Source organism: Hyperolius riggenbachi, unplaced genomic scaffold (genome assembly GCF_040937935.1).
Source record: "Hyperolius riggenbachi isolate aHypRig1 unplaced genomic scaffold, aHypRig1.pri scaffold_212, whole genome shotgun sequence".
NCBI lineage: Eukaryota > Metazoa > Chordata > Amphibia > Anura > Hyperoliidae > Hyperolius > Hyperolius riggenbachi.
The window spans coordinates 98,066-118,898 of NW_027152423.1; the positions used below are offsets into that span (position 1 = coordinate 98,066).

At 49.9% G+C, this 20,833-nt stretch overlaps 1 protein-coding gene across 1 annotated transcript in view; it reads left to right on the plus strand.

The window, feature by feature from the left end:
• The window catches only part of LOC137543819 (uncharacterized), a gene marked incomplete at its 5' end in the record, with an annotated part of 108,782 nt that extends 92,972 nt beyond the window's left edge, over window positions 1-15,810 (plus strand). Inside the window, one exon of the mRNA XM_068264904.1 lies at window positions 15,543-15,810. The remainder of the gene's footprint in view (window positions 1-15,542) is intronic.
• Between the last annotated feature and the right edge of the window lie 5,023 nt (window positions 15,811-20,833).

The window sequence follows — 20,833 nt, forward strand, 5'->3', positions numbered from 1 at the left end:
GCATGAAATATTTTTTTTTTTATTCAAAAAAACCCACATTGCAGCCTCCCTGGCAAAATAATTAAACCGCCAGGGAGGTTAATAAACGCAAGTCACCAGTTTTATCCCAGGAAATGATTGACAATGTCCTGATAGTCCATACCATCACATCTCCAGGCAGTGTTATGGCTGATCATAGTTCTGATGTTCAAGTAGCACGTTTGGAGTGGAACACCTTTCCCAAAAGGTGGGTGCATAACCAGGGTGCAAAGCAACATCACCCGTCAATATCAGCAAACGTCCAAAGTATGCTAGCACACCTTGTTTTCTGAAAAAGGAACCCTCTATAGCGCCGAAACAATTATTACACTTGTGTTGAATTATGCATTAAATTGCTTCATGCGTTAAACAAGGTGTGCTATCCTACTTTGGACTTTTGATAATTCTGATTAGTGTTGGGCGAACAGTGTTCGCCACTGTTCAGGTTCTGCAGAACATCACCCTGTACGGGTGATGTTCGAGTTTGGCCGAACACCTGATGGTGTTCGGCCATACGGCTAGTGCTGTGATTGGCCGAACAGGTCACGTGGTTCGGACCCGAACGCGCTCTGATTGGCCGAACGGGTCACGTGGTTCGGGTAAATAAATACCCGATCCACGTCATTTCTCCGTCATTTGTCTGTGGGTTTAGCTTTGGGTAGGCAGGCAGGGTAGTTCTCTCTCCAGCCAGGCTAGCCAGGGTCCCCCCAGTCGTGTCGCTGCTGGGAACAGTAGTACACCGCTCACCCACACTATATAGCATTGTGTTTACTGCCACTCAGTGTCTCTGCTGGGAACAGTAGTACACCGCTCACCCTGTATAGCATTGTGCTCTATGTCGCTGCTGGGAATAGTAGTACACCGCTCAGCCTCCACTGTATAGCATTGTGTTTACTGCCACTCTGTGTCTCTGCTGGGAACAGTAGTACACCGCTCACCCACCACTGTATAGCATTGTGCTCTGTGTCGCTGCTGGGAACAGAAGTACACCGCTCACCCACCACTGTATAGCATTGTGCTCTGTGTCGCTGCTGGGAACAGTAGTACACCGCTCAGCCTCCACTGTATAGCATTGTGTTTACTGCCACTCTGTGTCTCTGCTGGAAACAGTAGTACACCGCTCACCCACCACTGTATAGCATTGTGCTCTGTGTCGCTGCTGGGAACAGTAGTACACCGCTCACCCACCCACCACTGTATAGCATTGTGCTCTGTGTCGCTGCTGGGAACAGTAGTACACCGCTCAGCCACCACTGTATAGCATTGTGTTTACTGCCACTCTGTGTCTCTGCTGGGAACAGTAGTACACCGCTCACCCACCACTGTATAGCATTGTGCTCTGTGTTGCTGGGAACAGTAGTACACCGCTCAGCCACCACTGTATAGCATTGTGTTTACTGCCACTCTGTGTCTCTGCTGGGAACAGTAGTATACCGCTCACCCACCACTGTATAGCATTGTGCTCTGTGTCGCTGCTGGGAACAGTAGTACACCGCTCAGCCACCAATGTATAGCATTGTGTTTGCTGCCACTCTGTGTCTCTGCTGGGAACAGTAGTACACCGCTCACCCACCACTGTATAGCATTGTGCTCTGTGTCGCTGCTGGGAACAGTAGTACACCGCTCACCCACCCACCACTATATAGCATTGTGCTCTGTGTCGCTGCTGGGAACAGTAGTACACCGCTCAGCCACCACTGTATAGCATTGTGTTTACTGCCACTCTGTGTCTCTGCTGGGAACAGTAGTACACCGCTCAGCCACCACTGTATAGCATTGTGCTCTGTGTCGCTGCTGGGAACAGTAGTACACCGCTCAGCCACACTATATAGCATTGTGTTTACTGCCACTCTGTGTCTCTGCTGGGAACAGTAGTACACCGCTCACCCACCACTGTATAGCATTGTGCTCTGTATCGCTGCTGGGAACAGTAGTACACCACTCACCCACCACTGTATACCATTGTGCTCTGTGTCACTGCTGGGAACAGTAATACACCTCTCAGCCACCATTGTATAGCATTGTGTTTACTGCCACTCTGTGTCTCTGCTGGGAACAGTAGTACACCGCTCACCCACCACTGTATAGCATTGTGCTCTGTGTCGCTGCTGGGAACAGTAGTACACCGCTCACCCACCCACCACTGTATAGCATTGTGCTCTGTGTCGCTGCTGGGAACAGTAGTACACCTCTCAGCCACCACTGTATAGCATTGTGTTTACTGCCACTCTGTGTCTCTGCTGGGAACAGTAGTACACCACTCACCCACCACTGTATAGCATTGTGCTCTGTGTCGCTGCTGGGAACAGTAGTACACCGCTCACCCACACTATATAGCATTGTGCTCTGTGTCGCTGCTGGGAACAGTAGTACACCACTTAGCCACCACTGTATAGCATTGTGTTTACTGCCACTCTGTGTCTCTGCTGGGAACAGTAGTACACCGCTCACCCACCACTGTATAGCATTGTGCTCTGTGTCGCTGCTGGGAACAGTAGTACACCACTCACCCACCACTGCATAGCATTGTGCTCTGTGTCGCTGCTGGGAACAGTAGTACACCGCTCAGCCACCACTGTATAGCATTGTGTTTACTGCCACTCTGTGTCTCTGCTGGGAACAGTAGTACACCGCTCACCCACCACTGTATAGCATTGTGCTCTGTGTCGCTGCTGGGAACAGTAGTACACCGCTCAGCCACCACTGTATAGCATTGTGTTTACTGCCACTCTGTGTCTCTGCTGGGAACAGTAGTACACCGCTCACCCACCACTGTATAGCATTGTGTTCTGTGTCGCTGCTGGGAATAGTAGTACACCGCTCGTCCGCCACTGTATAGCATTTCTGTACTGCAACTGTACTGCTGCCAGTCAGCGTGTACTTTAAGGATAAGTGAAATGAAGAAGAAATCCTGTGAAAGAGGGAGGGGCAAGGGAAGAGGTGTTTCCCCTGACGGTTCACGTACAGGTCACAGTGGAGCACCGAAGAAAACCCACTCAATACCGCCCATGTTGTCCAGGAAATCAACCCTCACAAATAAAAAAAACAGGACCAGATAATTAATTGGATGACCTCTCAAGCGTCCAGCAGTGGGTTAAGCAGCACCAGCACATCACGCACGAGGTCCGAGTCCTCAGCCAGTTACAAGGAGCCAGTGGGCACAAAGCTGACACAACCGGCAGCGACACCACGCACACAACTGCCAAATAACCAGTCCGAAGAATTTCCTCAGGACACAATGGGGTATTCGCAGGAGCTATTCCCAGCCCAACAAACTTCCACCTTTCAAAGGTCAATGGAACAGCCCGAAATTTTGTGCCCGGATTCACAACCATTTAGTGTGGGAAATGCACCGCGCACTAAAATGCAAGGCGAGTCCGAGGACTTTGAAACCCAAATCCCAGAGCAAGTTGGGCAGGAGGGGTTTCAATTGCAGGAGGTTGGCCGAGAAGATCTGGAAGACGACGTTGGAGTGAGCTGCGCAGAGGTTGTTCTGGGGAGCTCTACTCCACGGCGGCGGCCCACAATCACATATGACGAGTTTGAGGAAGTGGAAGAGGAGGAGGGTATGGACAATGTTGACAGAGACCCAGATTTTGTATGTGAAGGAGAACATCGCCGTCGTAGCAGCAGCACAGATGAGTCTGTTGAAGAACCCACTGCTGCACGAATTCGCCTTGTGCCACAAGGTAGGCGGCGCGAAATTTCAGGCACCACAAGCGTGGAAGTTCAAGTGAGACGCAAAAGAGGCGCAAACAGAAATCGCCAGCAAGGCAGGTGCTCCAAAGTCTGGCCTTTCTTTGAAGACTGCAGTGAGGATGGTACCATGGTGATTTGCAAGGTGTGCAAGACCCGCCTGAGCAGGGGAAAAAATATTAACAACCTCTCCACCACCAGCATGACCCGCCACATGGTATCCAAACATCCCACTCTGTGGGCGCCAGGACAGGGTACCAGCAACACTGCCTCCCTTGGGGTCACCAGACTCACCACCAGACCCTCCTCAGCAGCAGCAGTAGCCCAGCCATTGCGTGGTTCACAACAACATTCACAAACATCAGACGACGCTGACACTGTCACTTTCCGGAATAGTGCTCTTGAGGTCTCCCAGTCTTCATCAAACACAACAACCAACAGCCCTTCAGTGTGCAGCCCTACGGTTCAGTTGTCTGTCTCGGAGATGTTTGAGCGCAAGAGGAAATAGCCAGCAAATGACCCCCGGGCCGTGGCAATAACAGCCAGCATAGCCAAGCTTCTGGCCTACGAAATGCTGCCATATCGAGTGGTGGAGACAAACAGCTTCAAGGGCATGATGTCAGCGGCCATCCCACGTTACGTGGTTCTCAGCCGCTACCACTTTGCGCGCTCTGCAGTGCCTGAGTTGCATAAGCACGTGGTCAGCAAAATAACCCGAAGCTTGAAGAATGCCGTTGCCTGCAAGGTTCACCTCACCACTGACACCTGGACGAGTGCGTTCGGCCAGGGTCGATACATCTCCCTTACCGCGCACTGGGTAAACCTTGTGGAGCCTGGCAGCGATTCCTCACCTGCTATGGCGCGGGTGTTGCCCACGCCGCAAACAACTGCACCGCCGTCCCTCCCACTGGATAACAACAGCAGCACCTACCTCTCTGACTCCTTCTCCTCCAACGCATCTCAAAGCTGTACCTCATCCGGAAAAACTAACCCAGCAGCAGTAGGATCGTGGAAGCAGTGCAGCACAGCTGTTGGCATGCGTCAGCAAGCGTTGCTGAAGCTGATCTGCCTTGGGGATAAGCAGCACACAGGGGAGGAAATTTGGAGGGGAATAAAGCAACAGACGGATTTGTGGCTGGCACCGCTGGACCTGAAACCGGGCATGGTTGTGTGTGATAATGGGAGTAATCTCATTCGCGCTTTAAGGTTGGCTAAGCTGACACACATCCCTTGCCTGGCGCACGTGATGAACCTAGTAGTTCAGCGGTTCCTGAGGACATACCCAGGCGTGGCCGATGTTCTGTTGAAGGTGCAACGAGTGGCCAAACATTGCAGAAATTCCAGTACTGCTTCGGGGGCACTCGCCAAGATGCAGGAGCGCTTCAATCTCCCCCACCATCGCTTGCTGTGTGATGTCCCTACGCGCTGGAATTCTACGCTGCACATGCTAGCCCGCTTTTGCGAGCAGAAGAGTGCAGTGGTCCAGTACATGACGGCGCAGTACCGAGGCGCATCCGGACAGCTGCCAAGCTTCTGTGGATCCGATTGGGCCAACATGTTGGACCTCTGCCAAGTCCTCCAAAATTTTTATCAATCCACGTTGCTTGTGAGCAGTGACAACTCTTCAGTCAGCATTACCATACCACTGTGTGAGGAATCGCGGAAGAGCCGCCGCCATGAGCCAGCGGCGGGCGGCTCTTTCCGCAGCACACGGAGAGGCAGCCGCCTCTTCACATCATGAGGCGGCTGCCTCCATGCAGCAGGTGGGGCAACGCGGCGAAACCGCCGCGTTGGACGCGGCGGTACGCGCACATGTCCCCGCAGCGGAGACACCGCTGAGCGGGGCTGCGGTGGCTGGGACTCGTAGTCCCACAGGGTTCAGAGTGACGCGCGCGCGCGCACTCAAACAGGCCTTATGACACCCGGGAGAGAGTCAGCTGATCAGGCAGGTCAGCTGACTCTTACGCCGCTCCCCATTGGTCCAGCAATCTGGGAGGTGCTGGGGGATGCATAGGGGCATATATACTGCCGGCTGTTCACTCTTGCTTTGTCTGGCGTTGCGATCACATATGTGGGAGCACCCAGATCCGTAGTCAGATCCTTAAGTGTGCCGGGACCGGCTGGAGCCGTAATCCTACACTTAGCTAGATATTGATAGCTAAAGTACTAGTTTGATTGTGATTATCTGTTATGACAATTTGCCTGCTCGACTACTCTCTTGAACTCTGACCTTGTACCTCGATATTTCTGATACTCTGTTGCCGAACCTCGGCTCGTTCCTAGACTCTGTTTCTGCCTCCTGATTTTGTACCCCGATATATCTGATACCCCGTTGCCGAACCCTGCCTGTACTTTGACTCCGCCTTTGCCTACTGTATTGTACTTTGTCTGTCCGTGTGTGTACGACCTGGCTTGTCCGACCTCGAGAACCGACCTCACTCTTGGAGGCGGTTCCTTGTTCTGTTAGTGACCCTTCCGCCTGAGGGTTACTTCCAGAAGATCCTTCCTGCTGGCAGCCTGACTCCTCCCGTCTTGGAGAGCTCACGGTTGCGTAGGGAATCTGTACAGTACGTCTTGCTGTACTGAGGCCTAGTCCTCTAAGTGTTACTGTTACACCTAAACACTACACTCTACTCAGGTGAACGGAGGTTAGCTAGTATATTGGATTATCGGTGATACTGCAGATCACATATAATCTGGTATACGTCTGTATTCCCCGTGACGCTGCAGGTCACCGGTAATCAGACCTCTCTGTGCTTCACCGATCGTTACAGAACGCCAGACCAAAACAACTGATGGAACGCACTGATCCTCTGACTATGCTTGCCACTTCGGTGGATAGCATTCACCAAGCACTAGGCCAGCACAAAGCCTTAATTGATGCCTTATCCGGCTCCGTGAGAACCCTCCAGACATCAGTTGATTCAGTGCGATCCCCTCCTAGTGATGACATACGTCTGCCTGTCCCTGAGAAGTTTTCCGGCCACAAGTCTGACTTCCGGAATTTCAGAAGTAGAGTGTTATCATATTTTGAATTAAGACCCCGATCCTCGGGGACTGAGACCCAACGGGTCATCTTTATTAAAACGTTGTTGACTGGGGACTCCCAATCCTGGGCATATAACCTGTCTCCCACCGATACCGCCCTGACCTCGGTAGAGGAATTCTTTAAGGCCATGGCCATAATCTATGATGACCCTGACCTTGCTGCATCCTCAGAGCGGAAGCTCAAACTTTTGCGGCAAGGCAGGGGTTCGGTCGAGGATTATACGGCGGAGTTCCGCAGGTGGTCAGTCACCTCCAGATTTGATAACTTCGCACTAATGGATTATTTTTTGTCTGGGTTGACGGAGGAGGTCTCCGATTTAATGTTAACGGTACCCGAGCCCTAGACTCTTGATGAGGCCATATCATCGGCCATTCGAGTAGATCGCAGACTACGCCATCAGAGGCAGGCTAGGGGTAGTCACCGTGTCAGGGTGACTTCGTATGCGGCACCGGTTGCTGCATCCTCTGTAACAGCATCTCCGCCTGTCTCGCCCGCTCCGGCCTTGCCTTCACCAGAGCCGATGCAGATTGGTCGATCAAAACTGACCCAGGTGGAGCGAAGGCGGAGGATGACGGAACAACTGTGCTTATACTGTGCAGAGGCAGGGCACAGGGTGCGAAATTGCCCCAACAGGGCGGGAAACGGGTCTGCCTAGGAGTAGTGGGGGGTGACACCCTGGGCACACAACCTTCACCCCTTAAAGAGAAAAAATTACTTCTCCCTTGTACTATCACATGGGATGATAAGTCTGTTGCCACTGAGGCTTTCATTGACTCCGGCTCAGCGGCTAACTTTATGAATTTTGAGTTTGCTCAGGAGTTGGGTCTACTACTCACTCCCGTGAGACCCCCCATTCAGGTTACGGCTGTTGACGATTCCCCTTTGCAGCGGAATTGTCCCCTGTCACAGACTCCGGTTGTGAAGCTCACCATAGGGGTATTGCACGAGGAGCAGTTACAATTTTTTGTTTTACACATGTCCACCTCCACTATAATCCTAGGCATGCCTTGGTTGCAGGTTCACTCCCCACAAATAGACTGGGCCACAGGACAGTTGACAGCATGGTCACCTCATTGTTTCCAGCAGTGTTTGGGGAGACTAACATTAGGTCTAACTAAGGTACAGGTGGAAGGTATACCGGAACAGTATTCAGATTATGCCGATGTGTTTTGTCCCAAGGCCGCGGATAAATTACCCCCGCATCGCCCATTTGACTGTCCCATTGACCTTCGTTCTGGTTGTATGCCTCCTCGAGGCCATTTATATAATTTATCTGGTCCCGAGAAACTCGCCATGCAGGAGTACATCCGTGAGAATTTGGCAAAGGGGTTTATTAGGCCATCCCGGTCACCCGCTGGGGCAGGCTTCTTTTTTGTTAAAAAGAAAGACGGGGGTTTACGGCCTTGCATTGATTATCGTGGCCTCAATAAAATCACGGTGAAGAATCGTTACCCGTTACCACTTATAGACGATTTGTTCACACAGGTCACTGAGGCTAGGATATTTTCAAAACTGGATTTACGGGGGGCATACAACCTGGTGCGTATAAGGAAGGGCGATGAATGGAAGACGGCCTTCAATACCCCTGATGGGCACTACGAATATAGGGTGATGCCTTTCGGCTTGTGTAATGCCCCAGCCGTCTTCCAGGAACTCATCAATGAGGTTTTTCGGGAGGTCTTGGGGAAGTTCGTCCTAGTCTATCTTGACGACATTCTCATTTTTTCTAACAACCTCCCGGAACACAGAACCCATGTCAGGATGGTTTTAGACAAACTGAGGCAGAATCGGTTATACGCCAAACTCGAGAAATGTATTTTTGAGGTCACGTCGGTGGCTTTTCTGGGGTATATAATCTCCACCTCAGGTCTGTCTATGGACCCTGCCAAGGTTTCTGCAGTCCTGGAATGGCCACAGCCAGTGGGGTTAAAATCATTGCAACGGTTCTTGGGGTTTGCGAATTATTATAGAAGGTTTATAAAGGGGTACTCCACAGTTGTCGCCCCTCTCACTAGCCTTACTAAAAAAGGGGCAGACACCACTCATTGGTCTCCCGAGGCCTTACAGGCTTTTTCTAAGTTAAAGGGGTTGTTCTGCTCAGCCCCCATACTCAGACATGTGGACACTTCGTTTCCGTTTATTGTTGAGGTAGACGCCTCGGAGATCGGGGTGGGGGCTGTGCTGTCCCAGCGTTCTGGTCTTCAGGGTAGACTACACCCGTGTGCCTATTTTTCTCGAAGGTTCTCTCCGGCAGAGAGAAACTACGACATAGGCAACAGGGAGCTCCTAGCCATCAAATTGGCCTTTGAAGAGTGGCGTCATTGGCTAGAGGGAGCTGAGCACACGATCACGGTTTATACCGACCACAAAAACCTAGAATACATCGAGGGGGCTAAAAGGTTAAGCCCGAGACAGGCTCGGTGGTCGCTATTTTTCTCGAGATTTACATTTTTGATCACGTATACGCCAGGTAGTAAGAATACCAAGGCGGACGCACTTTCTAGGTGTTTTGAGCCAGAGACAGCACAGCCCTCTGTTCCCGAGACCATTGTCCCACGAAGTATGGTGTTAGCCGCCACCGAGACTTGGGAGGACTGGAAAGAGACTTTGAGTCCTTTTCAGCAGGATATCCCAGAAGGGAAACCGGACGGGGTATTATTTGTTCCGTTACCACTCCGTTTCCAGATCTTGGAGATGGTTCATTCCCATAAGAACGCGGGGCATCCGGGAGCGTCTAGAACGCAAGATCTCGTGGCCAGATGTGTATGGTGGCCTTCGCTGGCCGCCGACTGTAAGGAGTTTGTCAGGGAATGTGCGGTGTGCGCGAAAAGCAAGCCCTCCCGCCTGGCACCTGTAGGTACTTTACAGCCTTTGCCCACCCCGAGTGAACCATGGACCCATTTGTCCATGGATTTCGTGGGAGAGCTTCCGAGATCGGAGGGCATGTCAGTTATTTGGGTGGTGGTCGACCGTTTTAGTAAGATGGCCCACTTCGTGCCTCTGAAAGGACTCCCCTCGGCCCAGGAACTGGCCGATTTATTTATCATCCATGTCTTCAGACTGCATGGCATTCCAGAAAACATAGTATCCGATCGGGGAGTCCAGTTCGTTTCGAAATTTTGGAAGGCATTTTGTCACCAAATGGGCATGAAATTGTCATTTTCCTCGGGGTACCACCCGCAGACAAACGGCCAGACGGAGAGGGTTAACCAATCCTTAGAGCAATTTTTGAGGTGCTATGTTGCCGAGACACAGAGCGATTGGGTAAATATATACCTTATGCAGAATTTGCCCACAATAACTTGAAGAGCTCTTCCTCGGGTTTCTGTCCATTTCAGATTGTGACAGGTAAACTGCCTAAATTCTCTCCTTTGCCAGTTGCATCCACTCCGTTCCCAGCTTTGGAGGCCTGGCAAAGATCATTTAAAGACATGTGGCGGACCATCAAGAATAATCTCGTTAAAGCTTTTCAGAGTCAGAAAGGTCAGGCTGATAAGAGACGCTCGGTAGAGTGGAAATTTCAACCAGGAGATTTGGTTTGGGTTTCAACCCGTCACCTGACCCTGAAACAACCCTCTGACAAACTTGGTCCCAGGTTCGTGGGTCCATTCCCAGTTACTAGGAAGATCAACGATGTCACGTATACCGTTGATCTTCCCGCCAGCATGCGTGGAGTGAGGTCTTTCCACGTATCACTTCTCAAACCCGCAGCCCAGGTGGGTCCCACTCCTCCTCCTCCTGTCTTAATCGATGCCCAACCCGAGTATGAGGTGGAGAAGATCATAGACTCACGTACTGTACAGAACTCGGTACAGTATCTCGTGCATTGGAAGGGGTACGGCATTGAGGAGAGGCAATGGGTACCTGGGAACCGCATGCATGCGGATGAGCTAGTAAGGGAATTTCACGCTTTACATCCAGAGAAGCCCAGAAGGAGCTGTCCGGAGTCCACTCCTCGGGGGGGGGGGGGGGTACTGTGAGGAATCGCGGAAGAGCCGCCGCCATGAGCCAGCGGCGGGCGGCTCTTTCCGCAGCACACGGAGAGGCAGCCGCCTCTTCACATCATGAGGCGGCTGCCTCCATGCAGCAGGTGGGGCAACGCGGCGAAACCGCCGCGTTGGACGCGGCGGTTCGCGCACATGTCCCCGCAGCGGAGACACCGCTGAGCGGGGCTGCGGTGGCTGGGACTCGTAGTCCCACAGGGTTTAGAGTGACGCGCGCGCGCGCACTCAAACAGGCCTTATGACACCCGGGAGAGAGTCAGCTGATCAGGCAGGTCAGCTGACTCTTACTCCGCTCCCCATTGGTCCAGCAATCTGGGAGGTGCTGGGGGATGCATAGGGGCATATATACTGCCGGCTGTTCACTCTTGCTTTGTCTGGCGTTGCGATCACATATGTGGGAGCACCCAGATCCGTAGTCAGATCCTTAAGTGTGCCGGGACCGGCTGGAGCCGTAATCCTACACTTAGCTAGATATTGATAGCTAAAGTACTAGTTTGATTGTGATTATCTGTTATGACAATTTGCCTGCTCGACTACTCTCTTGAACTCTGACCTTGTACCTCGATATTTCTGATACTCTGTTGCCGAACCTCGGCTCGTTCCTAGACTCTGTTTCTGCCTCCTGATTTTGTACCCCGATATATCTGATACCCCGTTGCCGAACCCTGCCTGTACTTTGACTCCGCCTTTGCCTACTGTATTGTACTTTATCTGTCCGTGTGTGTACGACCTGGCTTGTCCGACCTCGAGAACCGACCTCACTCTTGGAGGCGGTTCCTTGTTCTGTTAGTGACCCTTCCGCCTGAGGGTTACTTCCAGAAGATCCTTCCTGCTGGCAGCCTGACTCCTCCCGTCTTGGAGAGCTCACGGTTGCGGAGGGAATCTGTACAGTACGTCTTGCTGTACTGAGGCCCTGTCCTCTAAGTGTTACTGTTACACCTAAACACTACACTCTACTCAGGTGAACGGAGGTTAGCTAGTATATTGGATTATCGGTGATACTGCAGATCACATATAATCTGGTATACGTCTGTATTCCCCGTGACGCTGCAGGTCACCGGTAATCAGACCTCTCTGTGCTTCACCGATCGTTACACACTGCTGTGTTTACTGACGAAGTCAATGTTGAAAATCAAGGAAACAGCTGTCATGATGCAACTGGGGGAATCTGAAGGAGAAAACGATCAGCGTGATGATACCAACATCAGGCCATCTGCTTTAGGAAACGCTGGCCCCAGCAGCTATGACGAAGAAGAGGAGGAGGAACAGCTGGAGTTGGAGCAGGAATTTCATGCCACCACTGACGAGGGCCAGAGCGGTGCACGTTGGACTTCCACAATTCAGCGCGAATGGTCAGCAGAAGCAGACCAGGAAGAAGGTGACGACTATGATGCATCACAACAACTATCACAACGCTCACAAGAGGATGATGAGGATTCTGGCAGGACTCTGGCACACATGACTCAATTCATGCTAGACTGCATTGAACGCGACCCACGCATTGTGCGCATTCTGGACAACACCAATTACTGGGTTTATACCCTTCTGGATCCACGATACAAACACAATGTTCCAAAACTGCTTGAAGAAAGAGTCAGACAGGTCAAAATGGAAGAATACCAGCAGGCCCCTGTGGAGACTTTACAGAGGAGATTGACATCGTCCCCCTCCTCTAGCCAGTTGTACGCCGACAGACTGACTTCCGCAAACCCAGGACGACCAGCAGGGCAGCAAACAACACAAGCCGCAGCTAGTGCCCAAAAGGGAATGGTATCGGCAGTGTCCTTGGAGTGGGAACATTTTCTGACACCCATGCAGCAGCCCACAGAACAGCAAGCGTGCAGATCCACCTCCAACACCGATCGCCTGGAGAAGATGGTCAAGGACTACATGTCAGATGGCGTAGCTGTGTTGAACAATCCATTTGCACCCTTCAACTATTGGGTATCGAAGCTAGACACCGGGCACGAACTGGCAATGTACGCAATAGAGGTGATGGCTTGCCCGGCAGCCAGCGTTATGTCGGAACGCTGTTTCAGTGCTGCCGGAGGCATCGTCACAGATCGGCGTATCCGCCTCTCCACAGAAAATGCAGACCGTCTGACTCAAATTAAAATGAATCAATCCTGGATTGGAAACGACTACTCAACACTCCCGGACCCCAACCAAGTAACATGAACAATGAACATCTGTGATGGGTTAGCGTTTCCGGTCCCTGTTTATTGAACCTCTCATCTGTATTACATTTATGACTGCATGGCGACAAAAAGCAAATTGCTATCCGCACGCTTCTTGTCCGCATGCAAGGCCTGGGTTGTTGTGTCTCAAAGCGTGGCCTTCTCCTCCTGCGCCTCCTCCTGTTCCATCACGTGTGCTGCTGCTGGGTTAGCGTTGCCGGTCCTTTTTTATGGAACCTCTTATCTGTATTACATTTATGACTGCATGCCGACAAAAAGCAAATTGCTATCCGCACGCTTCTTGTCCTCATGCAAGGCCTGGGTTGTTGTGTCTCAAAGCGTGGCCTTCTCCTCCTGCGCCTCCTCCTGTTCCATCACGTGTGCTGCTGCTGGGTTAGCGTTACCGGTCCCTTTTCCTGGAACCTCTTATATGTATTACATTTATGACTGCATGCCGACAAAAAGCATGTTACCTGTGCAAAGAAAACAGACATTTCCTGCATTTAAAAGACAGTTTTCCCTTTGAAACTTTAAAATCAATTTTCTCAAAAACTATAAGCTCTTTTTGCTAAATTTTTTTTCATCTTGTACCCACTCCCAAGGTGCAAATACCCTGTAAATTTGGGGTATGTAGCCTGTAAGGAGGCTTTAAAAAACACGAAAGTTCGGGTCCCCATTGACTTCCATTATGTTCGGAGTTCGGCGCGAACACCCGACATCGCGGCCATGTTCGGCGAACGTTCGTGAACCCGAACATCCAGGTGTTCGCCCAACACTAATTCTGATGTTGACATTTTGATCGTTAGTCGGTTTGACGGAAATGCCATGTTAGTGAGCACATCTGCACAATTGCTTCTCTGTCCAAATTTTAGTCTATGAGCAGCTTTTTTCCTTTTCCCATGTCTCCATGTGCATGCGGAAATAGGTGCGGGAAAAAGAAGAGGTGTTGAAATCCTGCTTGGGTTTCCACTTTTCTCTGAAACAAAAATTCTGGTCAGCATGGTTAATCAATGGGTGGTTTATGTTGGTGCACATAATGGCCTCAATTCACTAAGCTTATCTCCTGTCTTTAATAACGTTTCTAGAGTGGTCACCATGGTGATGAGGCATGTCCTATTCAGGAAACATTTTACCTCAGGCAAACTTAAAGTTAACTCTTCTGTCTTTAAGTTAACTCTTCAATCCTTAAAATAACTCCACAGTTAAAGACAGGCTGTTTATTAACTGCATGTGAAAATAACTACAGAGGAGGTAAATTAACTACAGAAGAGGTAACGTAAGGAATGAAGAGATGGGATAACTCTCTTACTGTATGGAGGTAACTTTTCTCTTGCCTTATTATCTCCAGCATGATCTTAGTGAATTGAGGCCAAAGTGCACTTCTTTGCTCGCATTGTATGTGCAAAACTATTTCGGACAATTCTTCAGACACTGCACATTTTCTCTATGTTTTTCTGTTTTTGTTTTTTACATTGTGCTGCTCTAACCAAACAAAGATGTACTGTCACGTAATGTATGAAAAAATGTATGTGAAAATATGTGCACGATTTGTATGCAACTACGCATGCCTGTGTGTTTGCCCCTTACAAATTGCGATACGAAAAAAACAATTATGTGAAATTCATGCTCATCAACTACCAGCAAGCAAGAAAATGTTCAGAATAATTCTAACAGTTACAGTACTTATTCACCTATGTTTGGTACTTTGTCAATTGTAGAGTGGTGAAAAGTTATTTTAAATAGAAGATAAAAAATCGTCTACCGCGAGAAAACGTAGTAGAAAAAGTGAATTTAACTGCTTTAAGACCACTCCACACCCATTGGCATGGAGGCGGCGGCAGCCCCAAGACCGCTCAACGCCAATTGGCGTAAAGTCCTAGGGGAGGTTTTGCTGGAGAACGTGCGCGCCAATGTGCGCGCATCTCCACTTGAATGACGGCGCTCTGCTCCATCATCAGTCTCCCAGCTGTGATCACTGCTAGGAGACTGGTAGATGGCAACACTGGCGTTTATTTACACTGTACAGCGCTGCGATCTACGGCAGGCAGCGCTGTACTGGAGACAGCCGTGTGACACGGCTGTCCCCCTGGGAGGCACAAGAGTGATTGGCTGGCGGGGGAGGTAGGGGGTGGAGTGTTATAAAATAAAATATAAAAAAAGTTACATTTATTTACAAAAAACCTCAACATAAATAAAAAAAATAAACAAACAGGGTGGCAGGGATCAGAGCCCACCAACAGAAAACTCTGCTGGTGGGCAGAAAAGGAGGGGGGTCACTTGGGGGGAGGGGTAAAGCCTACTGTCCTCTAGTGGTTAAAGAGAACAAAAGGCAGTTGGGGGGTGGGACCGGGAGGCGTGCTCTCTGCCTCATGAACTGCCTCTGTGTTCCCCAGACGCCGGTATTACAGACCTGGCTGAAGCTATACAGCTCTATTAAAATCTTAAACTGAAACCCATATTGGCTATAGTTTCATATTAATCACATTTACCAATATCCTCCCAGTGCACAGATCTTCCTCTCCAGCATCATGTAGAGGGGCTGCTGCATGCTGATGTCACCTCGTGTTTTTCTGTATTTACACTGCTTTCCCTTCACAGATCTACATAGATCTCCTGACGATTACCAGCAAGAAATGACTCTTCAATGTGACAACAACTCTCCAACACATATCAGATATCACCTGTAAACGCCATAATCCTCTACGCCACCGATCCTCACTGATTCCTAAACGATGGATTAATATGTCATTACCAGGCATTCAGTGACATTCTGGGGGTCAGTTAAAGGGTTTGCGTACTCATACATTCTACTTATAAACAACTCAAGTTACAACGTTTCAGATACAAAGTTGTCTTCATGTACAAAATATACAGTATGTTTTTTTATTACATATTCTTGTTGTTAAATGTTACAGTATTGCACAAACTGTTATAAGTAGTTTAAAACACTTTGAAAAATTATTGAAAACAATAAAAAAAAACTGTTTATACTATATGTCCTCATCTTTTACCTGATTTTACCTGTTAAACATAGGACTCAACTTACAAACAAATTAAATTTACAAACAACGTATTTAAATAATTGCCCATGACAAATCCTGTTTGTAAGTAGGGGACCATCTTTTTTTAAGTCGGCTTAAAATGTCTGTAAAGAGGACACTGATTAATAATGCTGTACATATCTGCATTACTGAGTTATGGGAATGCAAGATACTTTCATGTTACCCAACATTATAAGCTGCACGTGGCACAGGTGTCTAAGATGCAGTGACTGGCTCGCCATGACTAGTAGCTGAACACAATGGCATAGCTAAGGAACTGTGGGGCCCGATGCAAGTTTTACAATGGGGCCCCCCAAGCACTCTATACATAACAACTGATATGGCGCACCAAAACCTGACAATGGCAACTACAGTGTCAGAGCTGCAAGAAGGGGATGGGAAATAGCTTGTTAATGATTACCACTATTCAAAGTATCTATAGAAGTGATTATTATGAGCACAGGACCAATAGAGAGCTAATACTGTAGTTGACGGAGGGCCCTTCGGGGCCCCCCCTGGCCCAAGGGCCCCGATGCGTTCGCAACCTCTGCAACCTCTATTGCTACGCCCCTGGCTGAACCTAGGTTTAAATACATTTTAGTGGTGCTCCTGTGGAGATTTTGTTACCAGTGACTTTATCCTTAGTTGCTGAGCTTCTAAAACTTTCGTTTTTGCTTTGGGGAGGGTTGTTGATTGCCGATGCCGAGCTGTCAGGTTTTCCACTGGTCAGTATAAATCTGCAATAAGTATTTGCATTGTGGCACGTCACTAGTGCCGTAGAGTCAGGGCTTGTGCCCCAAATCTATAGACACTGTGCTCTGATTGTCAAGGGCATTTGCAACTAGAGCAGCTAGGAAACACCAATTGCTTTATACAATGCCTGGTACAATAAGGAAACATTGTGTCACAGCACCTCTTAAGGTGCTCATACATTTAGCGATTTAAAGGCTCGATTAACTTTCCAATAATTGAATCGAGAGAGAATCGATTACGTTTCACATGCACGACCGACAAATAAATGAGCAATATCTCAGAGAATCGTGTCGTTTTGCTGATCAACCAAGATGCAAGATATCGTTTGATCGAGAACAAATCGAGTGATGTATGTGTTGTTTAGACCAATCAATGTCAAATTCAGAATCGATTATGATAGATCAGTGCATGCGCACAGAATACACTCCGGGGTCAGGGTCTAAGAAGGCCGGTTACACCACTTCCGGTATTTTCATATGCAGGCTGAAGACAGCTGCCTGGCACTTCTGCACACGCACCTCAAACAAGTGTGCATCAAACACCACATCTGCCTTCTTGTTCAGCGTCAATGGAAACTTTGAGACACAAGATCACGAGTCAGCAGATGTGTATACAATAGTGGAAAGGACAGAACCAAGGGGGGTAAATAACCTTTCTTCTGACACCTGGTAAAGTTTGTCGTCTGCATACTGCAAACGAAAATTAAAAAAAAAAAAAGCTTTAATTTGCCATCAATCACATGTTTTGTTTGATCGAGTCTCCATTATTACGCTAGTTTAGCCAACAATAACCAACAACTTCCTTATGGTGTCTATTCCCTTAGAGTTCTTTGAGACGGGAGGCTGAAGGCGGTTGTCAGAATATACGGTGTGATGGCATACATAATACAGTAGCCATTTTTTAACTTGTATCCTATGTGGGAATCCATTTTGACTATGCTGTCTGTGTAAAATGTGTAAATGTGATACATTGGCTATCATTCATGAAGCATTTACGCATGCGGAAATGCTTAAAACAGCTGACTTTCCCGACCACTCGGCAAAGTCAGCATTCATAAAGCCTCTTTCCGCATGGAAAAATGACACTACCGAGCAGAGTGATAAATCACCGCCTTGTGCGGTGATTATCGGTACAAATGTAGCAAAATGTTCATTCACAAAGATCACCGCAAGCGGTGTGAGGTCGGGAAGTACCGCTCCCTCTGATGTGGCGATACCAATGTAAATGAATGGAGACACACAGACCTCCCAGGCAGCTGCAGCAGAGCGGAACACGGAGAAATGTATCAACTCGGCAGCTTCCGTTTCTCCGCCTGCCTACCGCCTGCCTAGTTCGGGGAATCTCCGCACTGCTTCCGCACATAGATACTTTTTTATGAATGCCCACCCAGAAGTCTAAAAATCCGCCAGCGGTGTTTTCCCGCACTGATTCTCTTTACCGACAGCCTGTTCATGAATGATAGCCATTGTATGTAATTTCCTCTGGAGAGCGCTGGACATTTGTCTGCTATGCTGGAGGGCTTATGTCTGCCTCCTCATGTGAAGTCTGCCTACAGAGACATTTGAATATAACACCTTATTGTCAATGCAAACACCTTATTGTCACATGTAAACACCTTGGACAGTGGGGATCAAGGAAACAGCATAAGCATACAAATGGAGCTCTGGTGTTTCAGAGAAACTTTGAAACTTGCATGTCACAGCAAGCGGGGCTGTTACCGAGGTCTTTAGAAAAACTTGATGTCAGAATGTGAGGAAATTAGATTATTTCTGGATAGGAATATTGGGTAGCCCCAGGTTATGTTTTTTCCTATAAAAATCAGCGTTGAAGATTCAGAACTTGTACTTCTCCGGAGCTAGCCACATGCTAGGGGTGCCCTGACCAGGGCCAGGCCGAGGCAGAGGCTGAAGAGGCTCCAGCCTCAGGGCGCTGTGTAGGAGGGGGCGCACAATTCATTCTGCTATCATTGCCCTATTGTGTTTGAAGGAGAGAGAAATAAGAAAATGGGATACATGGCAGTGACTGCAAGCTAGATAACTAGAGATTAAGGTGTTGGTGGGGTTAGGGGCCCTGGAGCGCCTCTTAGTCTAATAGCAAGCAGTGAGTGATGGCTGGGGTGGGAGGGATGGAGGGGCGCACTTTGCTGTCTCAGCCTTGGGTGCTGAAGGACCTTGTCCCGGCTCTGGCCCTGACTCCTGGTCAGAACTTCATACTACCGCAAACAACCTTTGGACCTTTACGCTGGTAAAGTCGACTTCTGTTTTATTACCTTTTTTTTTTTGATAAGCAAATTGTGTTTCATTGTACCTTTTTACAGTTTTTTTTTTTTTTAGTAAATATTCTTATATATATATTGTCTTCTGCATTGTACCTCCTTTTTGGAATATTAAATCTTTATTTAATAAGCTAGTCGTCTGAGTACTAAGCAGAGCTTTACATGTCCTAGAGAGCAGGACCGGGTCAGGCAGAGGCGAGAGAGGCTCCAGCCTCAGGACGCAGTGTAAAAGGGGGCGTACAAATGAGGGGCATAACTAGGTCCCCCCGGGCCCCCCTGCATAAATTCTGAGCGCCCTCCCCCCTCGCTGGAGCGCACAGAAGGTATGTAGCTGCCGCTGCCCGCCGCTGCTCACACAATGGTATTGATGCTGGAGGGGAGCGCAGAGGGGTGAGCCCGAGGTGAGCGAGAGGGGACCGTCCCCCCTCCCCTCTGAAGTGCAGAATGGTTTTCCCCTTCATGCTGCGACCCCTCCAGCCCCCCAAAATGGCCCTGAACGGGCCCCTCTGCGAGGGCAGGGGCTGCAGGGCCTATTGTTATGCCAGTGGTACAAATCACTCCCCTACTGTGTTTGAAGCAGAGAGAAATAGGGGACTGCAAGCCAGATAACTAGAGATTAAGGTGTTGGGGGGCACCTCTTAGTCTAATAGCAATCAGTGTGTGACGGCCGGGGTGGGAGGAATGGAGGGGCGCATTTTGGTGTCTCCAGGGCCGGCCCTAGACTTTTTGCCGCCTGAGGCAAATTTATAAAAAAAATTGCCGCCGCTGCCCCCCCACCCCCCCGTGGGGGGCCGCCGAGCCGGAGGGGTAGTGGGCAGGACGGGGGTATTGGGCCTAGCGGTGGGGAGGGGGGTCGGACCCCCCCCCTCCCTCGCCTGGGTCCCCCGATCTGCGCTCCCCACCAGCTGTAATAGGAAGCAGCCGATGCCCAATCGTAAGAGGCACGGGCGGGGAGGACTCACCTTATCCGCGTTCCAGCGTGCGCTCCACTGACGTCACTTCCTGCATCGCCGCCCACTGTATTGTAAGTGGACGGCGATGCAGGAAGTGACGCCAGTGGAGCGCACGCTGGAACGCGGATAAGGTGAGTCCTCCCCGCCCGTGCCTCTTACAATTGGGCATCGGCTGCTTCCTATTACAGCTGGAGGGGAGCGCAGATCGGGGGACCCAGGTGAGGGAGGGGGGGTCCAACCCCCCTCCCCACTGCTAGGCCCAATACCCCCGTCCTGCCCGCTACCCCTCCGGCTCGGCGGCTGCCCCCCCCCCGCACCCGAGGACGGGCGGGTGCCGCCCCTAGAAGTTTGCCGCCTGAGGCAAACGTTTCACCCCGCCTCATGAGCGGGCCGGCCCTGGGTGTCTCAGCTGGAGGGCCTTGTCCCAGATTTACTAGAGAGAGACTGTTTGTAATTGTATTACAGTGCCTGATTGTATGCTCGGATCGTGCATTGCTACCGTGTGAGATTGCATTGCGTGCATGGCATTCTTGTACTTTGGCCTACACAAAATAGTAAAACGCCAGCCTGAGTGCGAGCAGCTCGACAGCAGAGTAGGAATTGTCGTAGTGTCTAGCAGTAGCGTCGCGGACGACTGCTGGTGGTGGCTGAATCGGGCAGAGTGTGGTTGAGGGTGACAGCTTTGTGTTAGCTTGAATAAAGCTGCTCCCCCTCTCGATTTTGGGTTGAAACCCCATCAGGAGCCATCTCTGCAGGCTTGTTGTGGGTCTGGTTACTGACATCGGTGATTTTTGTTTTTCATTGGGGAAATAATTGACACAGATAAAGAGAGACATGACGGTCATGTATTAGGGGGCCACGAGGACC